The sequence below is a fragment of the Varanus komodoensis genome, unplaced genomic scaffold, assembly GCF_004798865.1.
Source record: "Varanus komodoensis strain SLA01 unplaced genomic scaffold, ASM479886v1 scaffold66, whole genome shotgun sequence".
Taxonomy (NCBI): Eukaryota; Metazoa; Chordata; class Lepidosauria; order Squamata; family Varanidae; genus Varanus; species Varanus komodoensis.
Window position 1 is genome coordinate 2,121,667 of NW_025336296.1, and position 20,967 is coordinate 2,142,633.

General features: G+C 39.5%; 1 protein-coding gene across 8 annotated transcripts in view; it reads right to left on the reverse strand.

Annotated features, from left to right (window-relative positions):
• Nucleotides 1–20,967, reverse strand: part of ASAP1 (ArfGAP with SH3 domain, ankyrin repeat and PH domain 1) — a 165,311-nt gene that overhangs the window by 89,853 nt on the left and 54,491 nt on the right. The window lies entirely within an intron of this gene.

Below are 20,967 nucleotides of genomic sequence, written 5' to 3' on the forward strand. Positions count from 1 at the left end.
GAGTCGTTTCTTGGGTTGTTGGAAAAGAGTGTTTGCTATGACCATCATATTCTCTTGACAAAATTCTACCAGCCTGTGCCCTGCTTCATTTTGTACTCCAAGGCCAAACTTGCCTGTTATTCCGGTTATCTTTTGGCTTCCTACTTTAGCATTCCAATCCCCCATGATGATAAGGACATCATTTTTTGCAGTTAATTCTAGAAGGTGTTGTAGGCCCTCATAGAACCGGTCAACTTCAGCCTCTTCAGCACCAGTGGTTGGGGCATAGACTTGGACTACTGTGATGTTGAATGGTTTGCCATGGATTCGAACTGAGATCATTCTGTCATTTTGGAGATTGTATCCCAGTACTGCTTTTCTTACTCTTTTATTGACTATGAAGTCTACTCCATTCCTTCTGAAGGATTCTTGCCTGCAGTAGTATACCTGATGGTCATCTGAATTAAATTCACCCATTCCTGTCCATTTTAGTTCACTCATTCCTAAGATGTTGATGTTCAGTCTTGTCATCTCTTGTTTGACCATGTCCAGCTTGCCTTGATTCATGGAGCTTACATTCCAGGTTCCTATGGAGTATAGATCTTTACAGCATCGGACTCCCCTTTCACCACCAGATACATCTGCAACTGAGTGTCCTTTCGGCTTTGACCCATTTGCCTTTGTCATTACCTATAGTCAAACACCTTGAAATACAAACCTGCCAAAGAAAGTATTTTTCTGATTTGTTTTCCCCTTTTTACTTTGTAAATAGTTTCTGATTTGCTTTCCCTTTTTACTTTATAAGTAGCTTCGCCCGTTGAAGTAATACGTAGCATAGATATCTTGGTAGAATTTTCACCAGAAATTTCACCAGAAAGTTTAAACTCTTTAAACTTTTAATTTGGCCCTCTAAAACTCAAATAAACTTAAGTCCAGTTAATTCAGCTTGAAAAATCTTTATGGACCACAAACCATAAAGAGCCAGTTTTCTAAACAGCAGGTAGTTCATTTTACTGTAACTGTAGTTCAGATTCTTTTGTTCATTTGTTTGTAATATTAAGTAAGCTTTTGGTTAGGAATAAAATGTAGTAAAGACATACAAAGAGGTATGTATTCATTATTATTTTTAATTGCCTTTCCATCAATGAAATCATGATTAATAATTAAAGAGCACAATAATAAAAGAATAAGAACAGCACCAAACCAAAAGTCCAGCCTACATGTCAAGAACTGCTCAAGTAGGTAGGTAGATAAGAATGAAAAAGCCTCTCCAATGGAGGTAGAAGGAAAAGAACGACCCCCTTAAGAGACTTTAAAACCTGGGAAGTCTCATATGGGAGAATGCATCCAAATCCTGTGTGGTATACAAGCGTAAGTGGACCTAACCTGCACTTCAGGAGTTCTGCCCAATCAGATCACAATAAAACTTCTCTGTACTTCAACTGTTCAGATATCAAAGACCAAGTAAAGCTCCTAGTAAAAAAGCTTACTCAAATATAATCCCATGAAAAATAAGAACATTACACTACCCTTGTTGGATCCGACTAATGAACAGTCATCTCATCCAGCAGCCTGCTCACAGTGGTCAACCAGCTGCCCGTAAAAAACACAAAAGTAGGACATGAGTCCAACAACAGCTTCCTGGTGAAGCTCCCCAGCAACTGGGAATCCTGCCTCTTATACTAGATATAGTATATAACCATCAGTATAGCCATCAATTTGCCATTATACAAGATTATGACTCTACTAACAAGCCCTCATAGTACTTCCCTTACCATCCTTTATATTTTGCACCACTCATTTGTAAAGCACTGACAAGTAATTTAAATATTCCAAACGAGATTTGTCAGCTTTAGACAGTAAGAAAGACCCCTGATCTTCCCTTCAGTAATTTTAACAATGGAGGAATACATTTGGTTCTGAGATTATTACAATTTGAACAATCTAGAAGTACATGAATATCTACCAACGATACAAAATTGCAACCATATACTCTAAACTTCTTAGGAAACCAATCTGTCAGAGGAAATGTACTCTTACCCTGGTAAGAACTACCCTTGTATTAATATACAACAAATTTACCAGGAATTTTGGGAGAGAGTATGAAGGAATAAAGGAGACGTAAAAACTGTTAAATTAGCAGGCCTTAATACCAGCCTCCTGAAATTGCATTTCTGTATCTTTAAGTCTTCGGAGAAGTACTTCCCTATCAGATCCTTGAGCTAAACGGGAAGAGGCAGAGAATCCCAAACTCATGACAGTCAGCTGCATGTTTTGTTTCCATGAGTTTGCACCCATTTCTTCAAATGACTCCTGCTTAAAAATTATTTTAACCAAAAAAGCAGAGCACATTCACCCTACAAACTGACTCCAATAAAATGTGTACAGTGGTACCTCAGCTCACGAATGCCTCAGTTCACAACCAAATTGGGTCACGAACAAAAATTTAAGAAAAATTTTTACTCAAGTCGTGAACTCCGCATCAGGTGACCATCGCGATCACGCCCGTCTCCCCTCCCAGCGCGCCCGCGATCACGCCTGTCTCCCCCACAAGCGCACCCGCAATCATGCCCGTCTCCCCCCTCCCCTGAGTCTGCCCACAATCATGCCTTTCTACGGCTGCGGTCGCACTGGTGCAGGGAACACGGGCATGATCGTGGTCATGCTGGGTGGGGGAAGATGGGCGTGCTCGCTTGTGTGGAGGGGGGAGGGAGATGGCCATGATCTTTTTGTTCTTTGTCACTTTGCTTCAATTTTTTGTGATTAAAAAAAAAAAAATTACAGAACGGATTACCATATTTACATTGAACCTTAGGGGGAAATTTGACTTGGTTCACAACCAATTTGGGTTGCAACTAGAGTCATGGAACGGATTAAGTTTGTGAGCCAAGGTACCACTGCATTTCCACTGAGACTTCCCTCCTTCTGAGGAAGACTGTAGTAATTTATAATCAACATTATATTAGCCTGATCAGAATAATGTGGTGGGGGGGGGGAGTGAAACTGAACTTCTGATGGTCTGCCAACTGAAATTTTCTGCTGTGTTTCCTTTCTTCTATTCAATATCACCCTGTTCCCCCATAAATTAGGCAATTTTTCCATGTTAATCTCAGTGAAAGTTTACAAGCTTAGTTCTTTAATTTTTCCCCTTCAAATATTCAGATCAAATACCTGCAGTGCATTACAACGAAATGTTAACACAGGGTACTTATTTTAACTTCTTTTCTCCTTTCCAAATAAAAGTCTACAAGCATGCTAAATTAGATCACTTTCTAAGGAATCAGAAAATATTCTGACACAAAATGAAAAATGCCCAATGCAAATCAGCTTAATTTTCGTAAGAAAAAATGAATGGAAGTCCCTATATTTTTTTCTCTCAAAAACAAACCTCAAAAGCTGTAAAGGGATTTCAATCCAGGTTGCAGTGCTACAAGAGAAGAACAGTAAATTATTTCATAACCAACACCCTCTATGCTTAGCAGCAGCAGCGCAAATAATTTAAAGGTCTATAACCCTCTGAATTCAGAGGACTGCAGGCATCTATGCAGGACAGAAGGACCGTGGAGGCGAAGAGTGCCTCCACACTCTTCCCACCATGAAAAACAGTTAGATGGCTGATTTCTGCTGTCTAAATTGGGTGCATTGGAATGGGAGGAAAGACTGAGAAAACACCAGGGTACACTGAATCTTGTGACCTTGTTCTTGTGACTTCAGAGAAGCAGCAGGCTTAGTTCTTTCTGTGCTTGCTACAAGAGGACAGAGAACCAGAGAACTAAATGCCGGCTACAAGATCAGAACATTTTCTGAAGCCATCATTGAGGATCTGAACAATCCTATGGCTGTCTAGACATGGTCTAGTGACCATAGCTTTGCTCTGTAACTTAAGTAATTGACATAGGACAAGATCCCTATGCACCACTGACTGATTCAATCACTTCTACTGTGTTTGTTTAGGAAGTAAAAAAAATAGAGAAAGTACAAATCATTGAGCTAATGTACAATCTGATTCTAGCAGAACAAGGATAAAAAGGTCAATTTGGTATTAAAGCACTAGTTCTAAGTAAACCTCAATACAATCACTTCTAATTCATTTATTTACTTAGTAGACTTATATGCAGCTGTTTGTTTGCAGTCTCTCAAGGTCACTTACAGGATTTAGGAAATGCAACAAATTCAAAAAGAACATGTTCAAAGAACAAAAATGAACAAGTGAACCAATAAATGTTTGTTTGTTCGGGTATTTTTTACCAGTCCAATACATTGCAGGTTTCTGGAAGGCTTACAGCAAAATCCAATAACTACATATACACCCGAACAATACAAAATAATACATGACTAAGCAAAAAAACTTAGTTAAAATATTAAACATTAAAATTACGGAAAAATAAAAAGGCCTTGACCTGGCGCCGAAAAGCATATAACGTTGGTGGCAGGCAGACCTCTCTGGGGAGCGCATTCCATAACCAGAGTGCCACAGCAGAGAAGGCCATCCTCCGAGTATGTTCTCTCCTAACCTCCTTCAAGGAAGGTTCCCGGAGCAGGGCCTCTGCTACAGATCCTAAGGGGCGGGTGGGCATGTAGTGAAAAAGACATTCCTTTAGGTATCCAGGTCCCAAGCTTTTAGGGCTTTATAGATCAATACCAGGACCTTAAATTGGGCCTGGGCTTCAACTGGAAGTCAGTGAAGCTGCTAGAGGACCGGTGTTATATGAGAATAACAACTGGCCCCCAACAGCAATCTGGGGGCTCTGTTCTGAACCAACTGAAGTATCTGGACTATCTTTAAGGGTAGCTCCATGTACAATAGTTCAACCGGGAGGTTCCAGAGCATGTGTCACTGTTGCTAGGTAGTGCTAGTCCAGGTAAGGACGCAGCTAATGTATCAGCTGAAGCTGAAGGAAAGCGCTCCCTGCCACCGCCACCACTTGGGTCTCCAGGGACAGCTCCGGGTCGAGGAGCACTCCCAAGCTGCAGACCCTGTCCTTTAGAGGGAGTGCAACCCCATCCAGGACAGGGCCAAAATCACTTGCCTGGAAGGCTGAACCACCTACCAAAAGGACCTCTGTCTTATCTGGATTGAGTTTCAGTTTATTGGCCCTCATCCAGTCCATCACCTCGGCCAGGCACCAGTTCAGGACAACCACTGCCTCACCTGGGTTAGTTGTAAAAGAGAGGTAGAACTGGTTGTCATCAGCGCATTGGTGACTCTCAGCCCAAACCTCCTGATAACCTCTCCCAGTGGTTTCATGTAGTTGTTAAATAGCAAAGGGGACAAAATGGAACCCTGTGGTACTCCATGGCAAAGTTGCCATGGCACAATGCTATAGTCCCCCAGCATCACCTTCTGGAATCGGCTGGCCAAATAGGAGCGGAATCACTGCCAAGCAGTGCCTCCTATTCCCAAAGAGGCCAGCCTATCCAGAAGAATACCATGGTCATCCTACAGGGTGGCCAAGGCAGATAAGTACCTGAAACTAGACTGAAATGGGTCCAAATAATCAGTTTCATTCAAGAGTGCCTGGAGTTGTCCCACCAACACCCACTCCAACACCTTGCCCAAGAATGGAATGCTGGCCACCTGTCTATAATTGACACCCACCTCTGGGTCCAAGGAGGCCTTCTTCAGTACGGGCCTGACCACCACCTCCTTCAAAGGGGCAGGGACTCAGCCCTTTCTCAGAGAAGCATTAATAACCTCCTGAACCCAGGTACTAATTCTGTGTTTGGCTTTGGTAAGTAGCCACGAAGGGCAAGGGTCAACCAAGCAGGTGGTAGGGCATACCAGTCCAAGCACCTTATCCACATCATCAGGCCACAACAACTGGAACTCATTCAACAATGATGGACCAGACAGGGCTCTGGACGCTTCCCATAATGGAACCCTATCAACTGTGGAGTCCAACTCGTGACAAATATAGAGATTTTCTCCTTAAAATGCTGGGCAAAATCATCACAGTGGGCTCTCGATGGTGCCACTGGATCTTTTTTTGGGCCAGAATGTATCAGGCCATGCACCACTCTAAAGAGCTCCGCTGGACGACATTGTGAGGAGGCAATGGAAGTGGAGAAGAATTCCTTCTTCGCCGCCCTCACCGCCACAGCATAAGCTCGATATGATCACGTAGGCGTGTTTGGCCAGATTCATCCCGAAGTTTCCTCCACCTGTGCTCTAATCGTCTCTCAGCCTGGTTCATTGCCCATAATACCATGGTGATAAGCGGGCTCTGCCTGGCGGGAAAAGGACACTTAAGAGCAATCATGTTGACTGCCCTGGTCATTTCACTATTCCACAAATCAACCAGAGCATCGACAGGAGTGCTAGTTTTATCAATCCAAAAATCCCCCAGAGCCCTCAGGAATCCATCAGAATCCATACTGCACTGGGGATGGACCATCTTACTAGGGTCCGCACCCTTACAGAGGGTATGGATTCTGATGTAGAGAAGGACAATCCAATCATAGCAGGTCCTGATGTTCTCTTTGTTCCAGTCTCTCTTGTTCTTCCTTCCCACAGGACTCCCCCACCCTGAATACAATTGTATTTATCTCCCTCATTCCAGTACAGATCACTCAAGAGGTAGGCATTTCTCTCATTTGCACCAAGGTATGTCAATAATAAGAACACTGTAAGATTCCTGCTATTTCTTCCTTTAAATACTGGCAAGATTAAGTAAATTTCTGAGAAAGGGGCTGGGGCTGGTAGCAAACAGAAAAGTAGCTATAAATGTAAACAAGTCCTGCATATTTTCACTACTTTAAGAACTTGACATTCTCAATAAATAGTTAGCATATAAAATTGTACTCTTTGGTATATTTATAGCAATATGAACACTTCTGTTTTAGCACAATAAAATATCTCATTAAAAATAGAACTGCAAGCTGCTGCACTCATTCATTCTGCACTCAAGCCATCTCCTAAGTTGGGAGCACTGGGGTATACCATGAAGCCATATAAACTTTATAACAGAGGGCATTTAGGAGTTATTTTGTCAACCTCAGTCATTTCTGGGTTGCACAGTGAGAACAGGGCTTCAATAGGATTATCAGACAAACCACCCCACAAATCCCCAAGAGCCTTCTGGAAAGGATCCAGATCCATTTGCTATGACCAACAGTCAATTTTAATAGGGCCCCCACCCTTGCAGAGGGGGAAAGTTACCATTAGTCTAAATCTCAGCAGGTGGGGATCTGTCCATGAGAAAGATCCTAAGTCAAAGTCCCCTACAGTCAACCAATTATCCTCATATCCAACTGAATATAACAAGTCTAGCATATGATGTGCTATGGACAATATAGACAATATAGATAGGCAAAGGCATCTGACAACTGTCTATTTTATCATGCTATCTGTTCAATCTATACAAAGAACTTATCATAAGGAAAACTGGATCAGGTTCAAAGGAAGGAAGAGTGAGAATTGGTGGAAAATACATCAAGCTATGAGCCTTACTGGGTGTCTTTTGACCAGTAACAGACTCTCAGCCTAACCTATTTACAAGGTTTCTGTTGTGAGGATGCAATAGAACTCTGTAAGCCATCTTCGATTCCCCACCAGGAAAAACAAGTGGGATAAAATGCAATGTAGTAATAGCAACAACAACTGCTACTACTGTATGAAAATTCTCCATGCACTGTATATGGAAGTATTGTTGGAAAAAACAACTTTTCCTTTCATGATATCCTATGAAAATGATTGTTAATATCTTACACCAAACATGCTGATCTCATATACATTATATCAGGTTCACTTAGAGAAGTTGTGGCATTAAAATGTTGCTGAATTCCACTTCCCATTAGCTTCAGCCAGCATGGCTAATAAGGACATAAAAGCATAAGATGATCCGTGCTGGATAAGACCAAAGGTGCAGCATTCTGTTCACATGGATGTGAACCAGGTGCCTATGGGAAACCAACAAGTCATGCTACCAGGTATGGTCTCCAGAACTGGCATACATCTTTAATCCTGGAGGTAGTATACAGTCATAAGGACTAGATAGCATTATCATTTTCTCCATGAATTTGACTGATCCCCTTTAAAACCCATCCAAATTGGTGGTAGTATATTCTATAATGAATTTGGCTTTTAAAGTTGATTTTTTTTGGGGGGGGGGAAAGGTATTATTGTGAATATTTTATATTTTTTCTTAATGCATTTTATTAATAGTTGTAAATCACCAAAAGAGCTTCAACTATTGAATTGTGGAAAAATAAATAAATAAGCAAAGAAAATAATTTAAGATATTCAGGTGATCCTGTGTTACTGGCAGAAAGCAGCAATAATTCGAATGACTCCTGATGAAAGTGAAAGAAGAAAAAACAAAGACAGGATTGAAGCTGAATATTTAAAAAAGCAAAAAATCAGGATCACAGAAGAATTGGAGAACTTTACTGGTAACAATGAAGAAATCAACATTATGAAAGACTTTACAATCCAGAGCTCAGTCATTAATTCAAGGGGAGACTCCAGCCAAGAAATTAGAAAACTGAGACTTGGAAGGGCAGCAATAAAGGAACAAAAAATCATAAAATATATGGATGTTTCAGTAGAGACCAAGGCCAAGATTATTCACAGTGTTCTATTTGAGGTCCTGTGTTCAATGTATGAGTGTGAAAGCTGGATAGTGAAGAAAACTAGCAAGAAGAAAACTGATGCATTAAAAACACAGTGCTGGAAAAGAGCTCGGTGAATACGCCAAACTTTTAGAAAGATGAATAAGCGAGTCCTAGATCAAATTAATTCAAAAGCAAAAATGGAAGCAAAAATGACAAAACTAAAGCTATTGGACTTTGCGCACATCATGAAAGGCAAGACTCATTGCAGAAAGGATATTACTACAAAAAGTTGAAGACCGAAGATTAAGAAGAAGACCAACTATAAGATGAAATGATTTTGTAAAAGAAGCTAGAGTCTTCAGATTATAAGAGCTAAGCAGAGCTGTCAAGGACAGGAGGACATTCATTCAACAGGTCACCATCATCTGAATATAACTTGTTGGCAAGTAACAATAATACACAAGCTTTTCTTAGTTTTGTTGTTTACTAAGCAGATCACCTTTCCTTAGGTGCACCCAGCTTACATTTAAGGTAACTGAAGGAGTCCTTCCTGGCCATTCCAAGATTATTAGAACGTTGTAGTGTAGTACCATAATGGCAGGCCTTCTTAGTGGTGGCATCCACTCTCTGGAAAAACCTCTCTTTGCCATTTCAGAGGCGGAAAATCTGGTATCTTTTGCGTACCTCCTGAAAATATACCTGTTCATTCAGACTTTCTCTGGCTTGCAATTAAGTTATCCATGCTGCCAAATGTTACTGCTCCTGCACTTTACTTTATTAGTAATTGTATTTTATTTTATTGTATTTTAAATTTTTATTTTATTTTAGTTATGATTTCAATGCATGCTTTCAGTTTCTCCCTGCAAATGATCTTATGCAATGGAAACTAATTTGCATTGAAAACATTCCAGTTTAAATTTTTCTAGAAAACCTATATCCCGAGTCATGAAATTGAAAACAAAAGTACATGTCTCCTCTCTCCTCCTCACATAGGGGAAGGAAGGACAGGTTCATGTGTGTAACCTGTCAAATCAAGCTGAAACTAAAACACAAAATACCACTATAAACTAAACAAAGTATAAATTCCCCAACAAACCTGAACAATTTAAAACCTCTAAGGAGGAAACTCCTAGTTTCATATTCTGATTAAGATTAGTGTTAATCTTAATCATGGTTAATTGTGGTACCAACATAATCCACAACTTTTAAGCAAAATAAGTGTGCAAGTTGGAACAAATTCACCCTTGACAGAGAGAACAGCTGGGAAAGGAGCACATGATTCCATGCTCCCTCCCTCAACCATGGTTAAGAGGCAGACCACATTAGGTCTATGTCAGTTCTTAGTAATGGAAATATATGTAAAGGCTAAAGCTCTGGATGGTGACATGGAGAATAGACTGAAGAATGATAAATGATAGCACTTTTTCCCCAATGAACTGAAGCTGGCATCAACCTTCATAACTTTTTCTAAGTGCACTAATGTACTGTCTTTATTTCATAGGATATTCAGATTTATTAACAGCATTTTAGTTATAAGTATCAGTGGAGGAAATGTATACACCATGAGTTCTCAAACTTTCTATCCACAGGGGCCATTTGACAGATATGAAAATTACAGAGGACCACCGACCACAAAATCATACTGGTGTTTCACAGGCAGCCACACAATGGCAGCAGATGGAGGAAGAGTTTGGTATGATCAACTGATAATTTCTGATATTATTTTATTTTTATGTTGACAGTTAACCCTTCTTTTCAAAATTGTTAACTTCCTTACTAGAGTGGTTTTCTAATGACAGGGAGTTCCACTGCTGTGTTTGCCTCATACTAAGCACAGACACTGGTTCTGAAGATATGACTCTGCTTCCCATTTTTGGCAGAATGCAGTTATCTAACTGAAGAAAACATGCCTTTTCCCTCCTTTCCTAACTCCCACATGCCTGTTAATTTTTACTGATCCCATCACTTTTTGTCCCTCACACACACTTCTACCCTACCTGCCTCCAACTGCCTGCTTTTTTTTTCATTCTCTTGCTCATGCTGTTTTTATTTAATAAATTTATACCCCATATTTCTTTTAAGGAACTCAAAGCAGCTCACATCATTCTCCTGCTGCTCTCAATCTTATCCCCACAACAACTCTGTGAAATACATTGGGCTAAGAGTCTGCAACTGGCCCATAGTCACCCAGATGGCTCTGCAGCTGAGCGGGAACTATAAAGCAGATGACTTGAATTCCAGACCCATGCTCTTAACCACTACACTGTATTGGTTCTTACAGTCACTTCCTTCTACAACAGTTTCCATCTTGTATCCTCTTCCCAACTGTTCCCTGTTGATTATTAATAACACTAAATATGTATTTCTCTCTCTCTTTTTAAATTCCTTCTAAGTCCTCTCTGACCATTATCCCTCACAGAGTGACCCACCCTTCTGTTCCCCTCAATACACCAAGGTTTCCACTGCCCACTTACTTTATCTTCTTGCCCCTCCCCACAAGTAATATACACATGCTCAGTGCTTCAGCCCACCACAAAATTTTGCTATTGAGGCAGTCATAACAGGCAGAAGACACAGACGCAACCCTGGCACTTCTTTACATATTTCTCAGTCTATGTCCTTAACACTTGCCACCTTCCGTACCTTTTCTTCACACTAAGCAAGCCAAGCTGCCAAATGACCCTGTTCATATGGTCACCGAGGGGAAAATAAGCTATAATTTAAAGGCCATCTCAGAAATCTAAAACAGTCCATAAGTTCTGGGTAGCTTTTTTAACATAGCAGGAAACCAGGTTCAGACAACAGAGCAAGTGATACTAGGAAATCCCCAAGGCAAAAAGAACACAAGGCAAGGGAAATAAGTCAGCTCTGCAATAATGCAAATGCACTCAGAATGCCCCTCTTCTCTTTACCCACTTTCAACTTTATTCACTAAAGTCTTACTCTCTATCTAACCAATTCCCATGCATACCTATTCATTACACATGAATGCACCACTGATGACACAAGTCTAACCAAAAGGTTGTGAGGGAGGTGAATGAGGACACACTGGGCTGGCTAAGGAGCTAAGGTCCTGGTGGTCCTCAGCTCCCTGTTTGAGAAAAACTAGCATACACAATGGACAGTATTTCCTTGACATTCCAAAAAGCCAGTGTCTGTCTCTAGCAGTGCAGCCTGGCTCAGTGGACATTTACTCAGAAGACAATCCCACTTAAATGCATGTAGGGCTGCAGAACACTAGCTAAAGGAGCTCAGGTGGAGGAAGTAGAAGAATATTTTTCAGCAAGCTACAGAATACTTCTGGGGGGAAATGTTATTTTTAACAGTAGCCCAGACTACTCATCAATAGATGAGTGAAATCCCAGATGTGTGGAAACAAGCATTGTTCTCAAAAAGGTCATTTTGGGTTCATAGTTCAGTTGAATCAAAAGTAAAACAGGTAACTTAGCATGCGGCTATGTATTCAACTTGAAAAATGCAAGCACAAACACCCTTTGGGACTTAAGTATAACTAAAGCATGACTTAGCGATCTTCTCCTCCACCTATTTTGTTGCCCAATTATGAATTACTTTGCCTAAAAAGTGCAAGTTATACTCAACATCATTCTAAACCAATGTCTTGTCCCTCCCCAACAGTAGTTGGCTGTTCTGATCATAAGCACATGATGAAATGCATGTTTCTTCTAACAACTAACCAGAACCAGTAGCATAATGGGAGACCAATACTGGAAACATCTCAAAAATTGCGAACTGTAGCTTGAGCATTCTGCTGTTTATACACTGTCATGCTTCTTTTTATTTCTGACCTCATATCAGTGTTTCAGAGACCAAGCAGATGGAAACACAGAGGCTTGGGGATGGGTGAGGGGTTGTTGAAGTAATGTTTTGTGTTTCCTCTTCTGTATCTGAAGACTTTAAAAACAAATGTTCACTTGACACTAATCCCTCAAATATAACTGTGGCCTTAAAAACAAAAGTTATCAGAAAAAAGCACAATTAAATTAAATGTTTAAGACTCCACTGTAGTACAATACAGAGAAATGCATTGTCTTCACTAAATTGCCTATGTTGTGGCAGCATTCCTGTGCTGCACTTTCACTCATGGCATGAAAATAATGCTCAAGGATGTTAACACTCTAGAAAACCCAAGCCATTACTACTGCAATCCTTGGAATTTCTCATTAGGAATTTGTTCAACCCATGCCTTCAAGCAAACATTCTGTAAGACTGGAAGGCCTATATAATTTCTTCATTTGCAGGAACATTATGGATTTATATGAACTAGGAATGCATTATCATTTCTGCAGATATGCTCAAACAAGAACCATGTCAAATTTCTATTTGTGACTTCTGCAACAGAACCACAATGGAAACGCAAGCTAGAATTTTACAGTTGCTGTAAGTGTATGGTTTCCAACGGCTGCACAGCAGGCCATTTTGAGATAAAATTCAAAGCAAATGAAAAGGATGAGAGCTAGTGAAAGATGTATGTATGTATGTATTTCTAACTTGTCCAATTACTACACGTCTCTGGACGGTTTACAAATATAATGTTTGCATGTTGGACCCAGACTTGAAAGACCTGGGTTCTTGTCTCCCCTTGGTTTAATGGGTGCCTTTAGTCACCACCTCTCACCACCTTTCCTCAAACCATACCGTGAGAATAAAATGAGGAGGAGAAACTTGTACACTACCTTGGGTTCCTTGCAAGAGGAAAGAAGATGGAATATAAATGTAATGTAATAATAATCACAAAAGCTGACATATACTGGCACTCACATAAGGCCACTGCTACTATGTGCTTCCCTCAACTGGATTATCTATCTCGTTCTTAAGATCTTAAAGTAACTGTGAAATGTATACATAATCCAAACTACATTAGCCCTAAAAGGATTTTTTAGCCAAGTTACTGCAAGTGGCATCAATGGGTTTCCACTTCTAAATATTCTCTGCAATCATACTATCCAGGCACGATGGCATATAAAAGCTGCCCAAGAAATTTCATGAGTCTCATTAAAATCATTTTATCTTCTTTCAGAAAGTTTACTGATGTTTAATATAGGGAGGGCCATCTAAATTAAACTAAAATTTCTCTTTAAACAAGAAAGAAACATCAGGGAATTCAAGTGAACATGCATTAAGTTCATATGCTCAGATCCTTATTCTAGTTTTGTATCTACTACACATTGATATTATTGTTACTAATGTGCACAGGTCATAATTAATTTTCTGTGTAATTTGTACTGAAGGTCTCCAGTGATATAGTATTACTCTTTTTGGCCCATCAAGTAATAACACCTATTATACAGTCTTGTATATGGATATACAAAACATTGCTATGAAATTCAACAGCACTGTTCAGCTGCATAAAAATATTATTCAAGCAACTATAGAAACTAACCGTGTATATTATTACAATGCATATACTGGATGCTACATAATGTAGAAGCTGCTACATCATTAATACAAAAAAGGGTTCTTTTTAATCAAAGTAACATTGAGTACTTAAGCGTGCATAAGCATTTTAACAATCCCTTGACTCTTTCCTTCTCTCCTACTTTTCAGTTGGCATGAAGTAAACCACAAAAGAAAAAAATATATACACAAAACACAAAATGTACTGAAGTGATGTCAAATGCATGCTACAAGTGATTTTAAAAATATAATATATTTTATATTTTTGAACCTTAGAATTTGTGTCTTATCTGTCATTTTAGGTTGCCAAGACTGTGTTTTGATCAAACTATGTTTTATTTTTAAGGCATAATTTTCTTTCATAAGAAAGCTAAGGAAGCAAAGAACATACATAATTTAAAAAATCTCCCCCAAAATCCAACAGCAGTAAAGATGAAAAATAAACAACAAGCTGAAGAATTAGCAAGGCTTCTGCTAAGACAAGTCCTGTCTCACTAACCTCTGAGCTGTCTGAGAGCACTAATGCATATAGGGTGAGCCTGCACAAATGGAAGAAACTGTTTTAACAGATCCTCTCGCCAAAGGATAAGAGGAAGAGTGCTCTTATAGATTGGAAATGTGTTAAAGAGAAAGCAGAGAACAGGAATAACACGTTAGCATTTTAAAATGTATTTACTGTCTTAATGTTCTTGTTCATATTGCTATAAACATTGTTCATGCCTGTGCACTACCTTGAAGGGTTTTTAGCAGCTAAAGGGTATATAAATATTAACAACAAATAGTCATACTGATTATATGCCTTGTATTTCCAGTTCCTGGAAACAAAAGGGAAATGTATTGTTGCCATGTCTTGCTTTTTGACTTTCCAAAAATATTCAGCTGGCCACCCTAGTAAAAGAATGCTTGGCTAGAATGTACATTATACTTACTCAATAGTCATATTTATGTGTGTGTGTGTAAGTTCTCACATTAATAATCACAATTTTCAATAATAAAATATACACAGACTAATATATTAACTAGTCATCAATTATGCTATTAGACCAACTCCAATGGTGTGAGTTAACATTCAGACACATGTATCTCGTGGTAAGAGACCATTGTTTATTACATGTTCTGTTTTGAAAACCCCACTATATAAAAGCTATATAACAAAATAATGAACGATTTAATAATTAACCCTAGCAAAACTAAGATAAATATAAATTTATCAAAGTATGCCTACAAAATTTTTATCTGAAAAGAATTTCCCACCAAAAAAAAGTTATAATACATTTGTAAAGGTATATAGAACTAACCTAATTATTTTAGTGATAATAAAGATCATGTAACCCTCCTTTTGTGTGAAAATAATATACTTTAAAAATCAGACAGAACAACATCTAGGCTGGCTGGGGAATGCTGGGAGTTGTAGGACTTTTTCTGTCTAAGCATGCACAGGATTATGCCCTTAGGCATCTTTCATAACCCACAAGCATTTGTCAGAGTACTAAGAACATCACCTTTCAGCTAATTAAAAATATGTTACCTCTCAGGAAAAATAAAGGTAGAAATGTGAAGGGCCAAAGGAAAAAATTATCCCCACTCAGACTTTTTTATGTACAAAATGTGTTCCTTTAGAATAATAAATAAAATATTTAAGTCAAGGTGTTCATATAGTGGCATCTGGCCACTATTCTCCCATTTTTTATACAAAATTCATGCTAGAACTATTTTAATGTAAGACAAGAGCTGTAAATTTTCAGGACAAAAGTGGTTTTTAATCCTCTCTGTAATGTTGCCAGGACAGATATTCCTTCTATTAATTTTGCTTACTAAAATAATTGATCTAATGTGGCTTTGACACGAAGCTCAACCTCTAGGGTTTTCCTTCAAGTGTCAACTTTAAAGAAGCACAGAGGGTGGCAACAAGGGGAAGGGCTTACTCTGTGGTGACCCCCCTTCTATGAAACAGTCCCCCCACTGTGGCCCAGTTGGTGCTGAATCTGTCATCTTTTTGGCCCTCTTTTCTGAGACCTTTACAGAATGCCTGACTACCCAGTGAACTGAGGGGGATTTACCCATCCCTGGTGTTTCTGCAGTCTCTTTTTGTTGATGTCTTTTCAAGCTGTCTTAAACTTTTTTCTGATTTTCTGATTCTTATTGCATTTTTATTATCTGTGTTTATGGATTGTTGTAAACTGTCCAGAGAGCTTTGGCTGTGGGGAGGTACATAAATGATAACAACAATGACGACGACAAGAACAACAACAATGGTAACTATCTTTTACTGACAGACAAGGTTCAGTTTTCAGACAATAATCAAGGTCTACCAAAACAAAGTACATAAATTCTTGACAGTTTGTTCTATAGTGTCTTATGTTTCTAGGATTGTTCTAAGTAGCTTTCCTTTCCTTTTATTTACTACATTTCTTCGTAAATTGCTCAGAGAATAGTCAAAGTTCTCTGAGGAATTTACAAAGATTAAAAATCTTGTAATAGTTGTATGTGTTTTACAAACATATAAACAGAACAAACACACAGCTCTCCAAACACTATTTTATTACCTGATTAAAACTTATCACATGCTGCCAAGTGCCAGGGGGTCGAGGAAGACCTAAACACAGACCCCAAAAGATAACATCATTGGCACCAGGTGAGTCTCACTGAATATTTCACTCCATAAATGAATGTCTATCACCAAGAAGGTTGTCTCCCTTGCTACCACCTTCCAAACCTCTCTTGGAGGAGGGACCCAGAGAAGGGCCTTTGAAAAGGGGTCCCCAACTGCTTCAGGTCCTTGGGCACATTTGGGAATTTGAGAAACTAGGGTAGCTCCAACTACAACATGCCTAGTATATACAGGATAATCGGTAGGAACCTCATCTACAGGTCATGTCCATGATTCTTAGGCTGCATCTTTTTAGAAAAAGCTTGTTTTGTGCCCATGGGATATTGCAATGATTCTTCAACAAGGTATTGATTAATTCAGCTAAATGCTGATAGTACAATTCAGTGAATGCTTCTCTTACACATTTTTGGCAATGTCTTATAGCTCACTTCTTTCTATTATTTATTTAATTTCTATAGTGCCCAGTACAGTAGCCAAACCTCTCTTGACAGCTTACAACAGTTCTTGAGCAGGAGCATGATATAATAAAAGCAGTATTTTTTCCATAAACAGAATTTAAAACTAGTTTTAAAAATGTAAAACATTTTAGCAGCTAAAAACAGTATTTAAAAACCTGTTAAAAACACAAGATGTAGGTACCACATAATGCCATTAAATAAGTTTACATATTTTTAATTCCTCCACACAGAGAACTGTCTTAACCTGGCACCAAAAGGATGACAAAGCAAATGACAGGTAGACCTCACTGAAGAAGTAATTCTATAGTTGGGGGGCTGCCTCTATGAAAGCCTCCCCCTTGATAATGTCTTCTAAGCATTTCTTAGAAGTGGCACTTGGAGGAAGGCCCTGGATGTTGACTGTAGTGTTTGGAGAGACTGCAGCTGAGAGAGACATTCCATCAAACACTGCAGTCTCAAGCTGTGTAAGGCTTTATAAGTTAAAACCAGCACCTTGAACCAGGTCACAAGCACAGGCAGCCAATGCAAGTGGAACAGAACTGGTGTTAGGTATTTCAATCTTCTGGTCCTGATTATTAAGTTGGTTGCCTCATTTTGCACAAACTGCAGTATCTGAACAGCCTCTGTGGAAAGCCTCATATAGAGTGATTTGCAGAAACCTCATTTAAAGATTGCCAGAGTATAGATTACTAAAAACAGGCTAGCCCTGTCCCATTTAGGGACATAGCTGGACCACCAGCCAAAGCAGGTAGAAGGCACTCTGTGCCACTGAGGCTATTTGAGTGTTGAGTGACAAAGATGGTTCCAAGGAGATTCCACAAGCTATTGACACACTTTTTCAACAGGAGTAAAACCAGAACAAGTTGAAAACCCTTCATCTGGACAGAGAACCACTTGCTAGCAGTTTACTAAACTGGATTAAACTTCCATTTGCCTAAGATTAAACTTAGCCTTCCTCTAGTCCATTTTCACAGCTAGGTACCAGTTTAGAACAACCACCACCTCACCAGATAAAGATGAAAAGGAAACATAGAGCTGTATTACTGATCATATATTGACGGCAATGCAGTCCAAAATTCCAGATGATTGCACTCCACAGTTTCATGTAGATCTTAAATATAAGTACTGGGGACAGAACTGATCCTTAAGGAATGTGATACTGGGGAATCTGGGGTGGGGGTGGAGGTGGAGGAATCATATTCCTCAAGCACTACCATCTAAGTAAGAGCAGTACCCCCACTTCTACCTCAGACAGTAATCCTAGAAGGATGTCATCATCAATGTAATCAAAACCTGCTGAAAGATTCTGGAGTATCAGCAAGATCATACTCATGGCATAGGTCATCATAAAGGTTGACCAAATCTGTTTCCATGCCTAAAGCAAGCCTGAAGCCTGGGTGAAATGATTCCAGATAATCATTCTCATCCAAGAGTGCCTGAAGCTGGTTAGCCAACACCTCTCAAGAACCCTACCCAGGAAAGGGACATTTTCTACTGGCCAAATTTTATTAAGATCTTCCAGCCTCAGAAATGGTTTCTTCCGGAATGAAGAATTCCCATTCCCCCTCACTATGATCAACTCCTTGGCCCAACCAATTGTTTCTTCTCTGTTAATGATTATAAGCCAGTAGAAGCAAGGATCCAGCAACCAGTGGTTGTACAAACCTGTCTAAGCACCTTGTTAGCATCCTTAAACTACCAGCTAAAACTTGTGGAATAAAACTAGATTAGCCCTTACTCTGGGTATCTCACCTCACTGAGCTACTATAACGCTGGAATCCCAGTGAACTTTTGTTCTGGAAGTGCCTGGCAGTATTACAGAATGCTTGAGACTGCTCTAGAATGTCTTTGAGGCCAAAAGTGGAGGGACCACCATCATCCAATGGTAATACTTTCAACAGACCCAGAGCCTTAGACATAATAATCCCAACCCCTCCACCCTAAACCCTCTCCCTAGAGGCATGAAAGCAGCTTGAAACACACACAGAGAGATAGCAAGCCCTCCTGCTGGAACTACATTTATATTTAAAAAAGCAAAAAACATATCATGCTCCAGAAGATAATTTGCCAAATACCTACTTTATGCACTGAGGAATGAGCACTCCCAATACAATAATCAATACATTCAATGTCAAAATATGCACCAAGAGAAATTGGTTTTAGGTAACTTCTGCTTCTGATGATGATAAATTTACCATTTGTGCAAATTTTGCATTCCCTCTAAAGGACAGGGTCTGCAGCTTGGGAGTGCTTCTAGACCCAGAGCTGTCCCTGGAAGCTCAGGTGACTGCGGTGGCAAGGAGTGCTTTCCTTCAGCTTCAGTTAATCCATCAGCTGAGTCCCTACCTGGAGGACGACTGCCTAGCGACAGTGACACATGCATTGGTTACTTCCCGGTTGGATTTCTGTAACGCACTCTACGTGGGCTGCCCTTGAAGACAGTCTGGATACTTCAGATGGTGCAAAATAGAGCAGCCAGGTTGCTGATGGGGACTGGGCATTACTCTCATATAACCCCAGTCCTCTACCAGCTTCACTGGCTTCCCATCAAAGTCCGGGCTCAATTCAAGGTGCTGGTTATTACCTATAAAGCCCTTAATGGTTTTGGACCTGGATACCTAAAGGAACGCCTTCTTCCATTATTTGCCCTCCCGCCCCCTGAGATCGGCAGCAGAGGCCCTCATCCAGGAACCCTCCGTGAAAGACAGTAGGAGCCAAAGTACCCGGAGGAGGGCTTTCTCTGCGGTAGCGCCCCGCCTATGGAATGCGCTCCCCAGAGAGCTCTGCCTAGTGCTGTCGTTATTTGTTTTTCGGCACCAGGCTAAGACCTTTTTATTTCAACAATATTTTAATAACTTTTAACATCAGCTATATAGGTTTTAATCTGCAGCCAGGGTGGATCTGGATTTTATTTGTATTATGTTTTATTTTATTTTTCTTATTTGTGTGTGCCGTCCTGAGGCTATGTGATGGGACGGCATACAAATACTCTAAATAAATAATAATAAATAAATAAATTTTGTACTAGCTATTTTGGGATGATGGAACAGGATATACCATAAAACATAATTTTAAAATTTCACTGCCTACCCCTTAGAGACAAGCAAGCTGTCCCTTCCCTAACACACCTCAGAAGTGTTCAGTAGTGACCTTTTCCTGACCCAGTTGTGTGTGATATTAATTCTACTATAAGGATAGCTAACACTGCATGTACTTTTCTTCAAGTATGTTTTCAGTTGGCTATACAAGAGCTCTTCAGGCTCTCTTAATCTCCAATGTTTCTTTTCTCAAAAAGATACTTTATTAAAAAGCCCTCTTCTAAAAATTTGTCATAGAGTTGGATGGGGGAATTGCATCTGCTTCAACCTCTCATCCTCTTTCCTCAATCAAAGCAAGACTTAACTTCATACAATGTCAGCATAAAAACTGAATAATCAACCATCTGACTTGCTACTTGGAAGAGGAGGAGAAAACTATCATCAATAAAGCCAGGAAATCCATCACCTCCTTCCCCCTCTTATGAATTTATTCTATTTGTTATGACATGAAAATGAGGAATGCACATCTCTCTGATATCTTGTTGGCAGGAATAAAAAACTGTGAAAAAAAGTTACTGATATTTTGTCAAAATCTTGCTGAGAAACAGAATGCTGATTCAATGATTAAATAAGAAAGGAAAGAGATTAAATCGTTTTAGGAAAGGCAAAGAAGAAAAATTGGATGATTCCTATTGGCTTAGACCTTTATTTAGAGTAATAGAAATTTTGAATACTCTAACATGTAGTTTCCCCACAAAATTAACATTTCACTCTTACATCTCTAAAAGCTCCCCAACTTCTAAATACATGCTACATACTTGTATTCCTAACTTATTTCAACAGAACATACTTCCAGGTAAATGTGTTTAGTACCATAGCAGAAAACATTTCATACATTATGACAGTTTAGTGA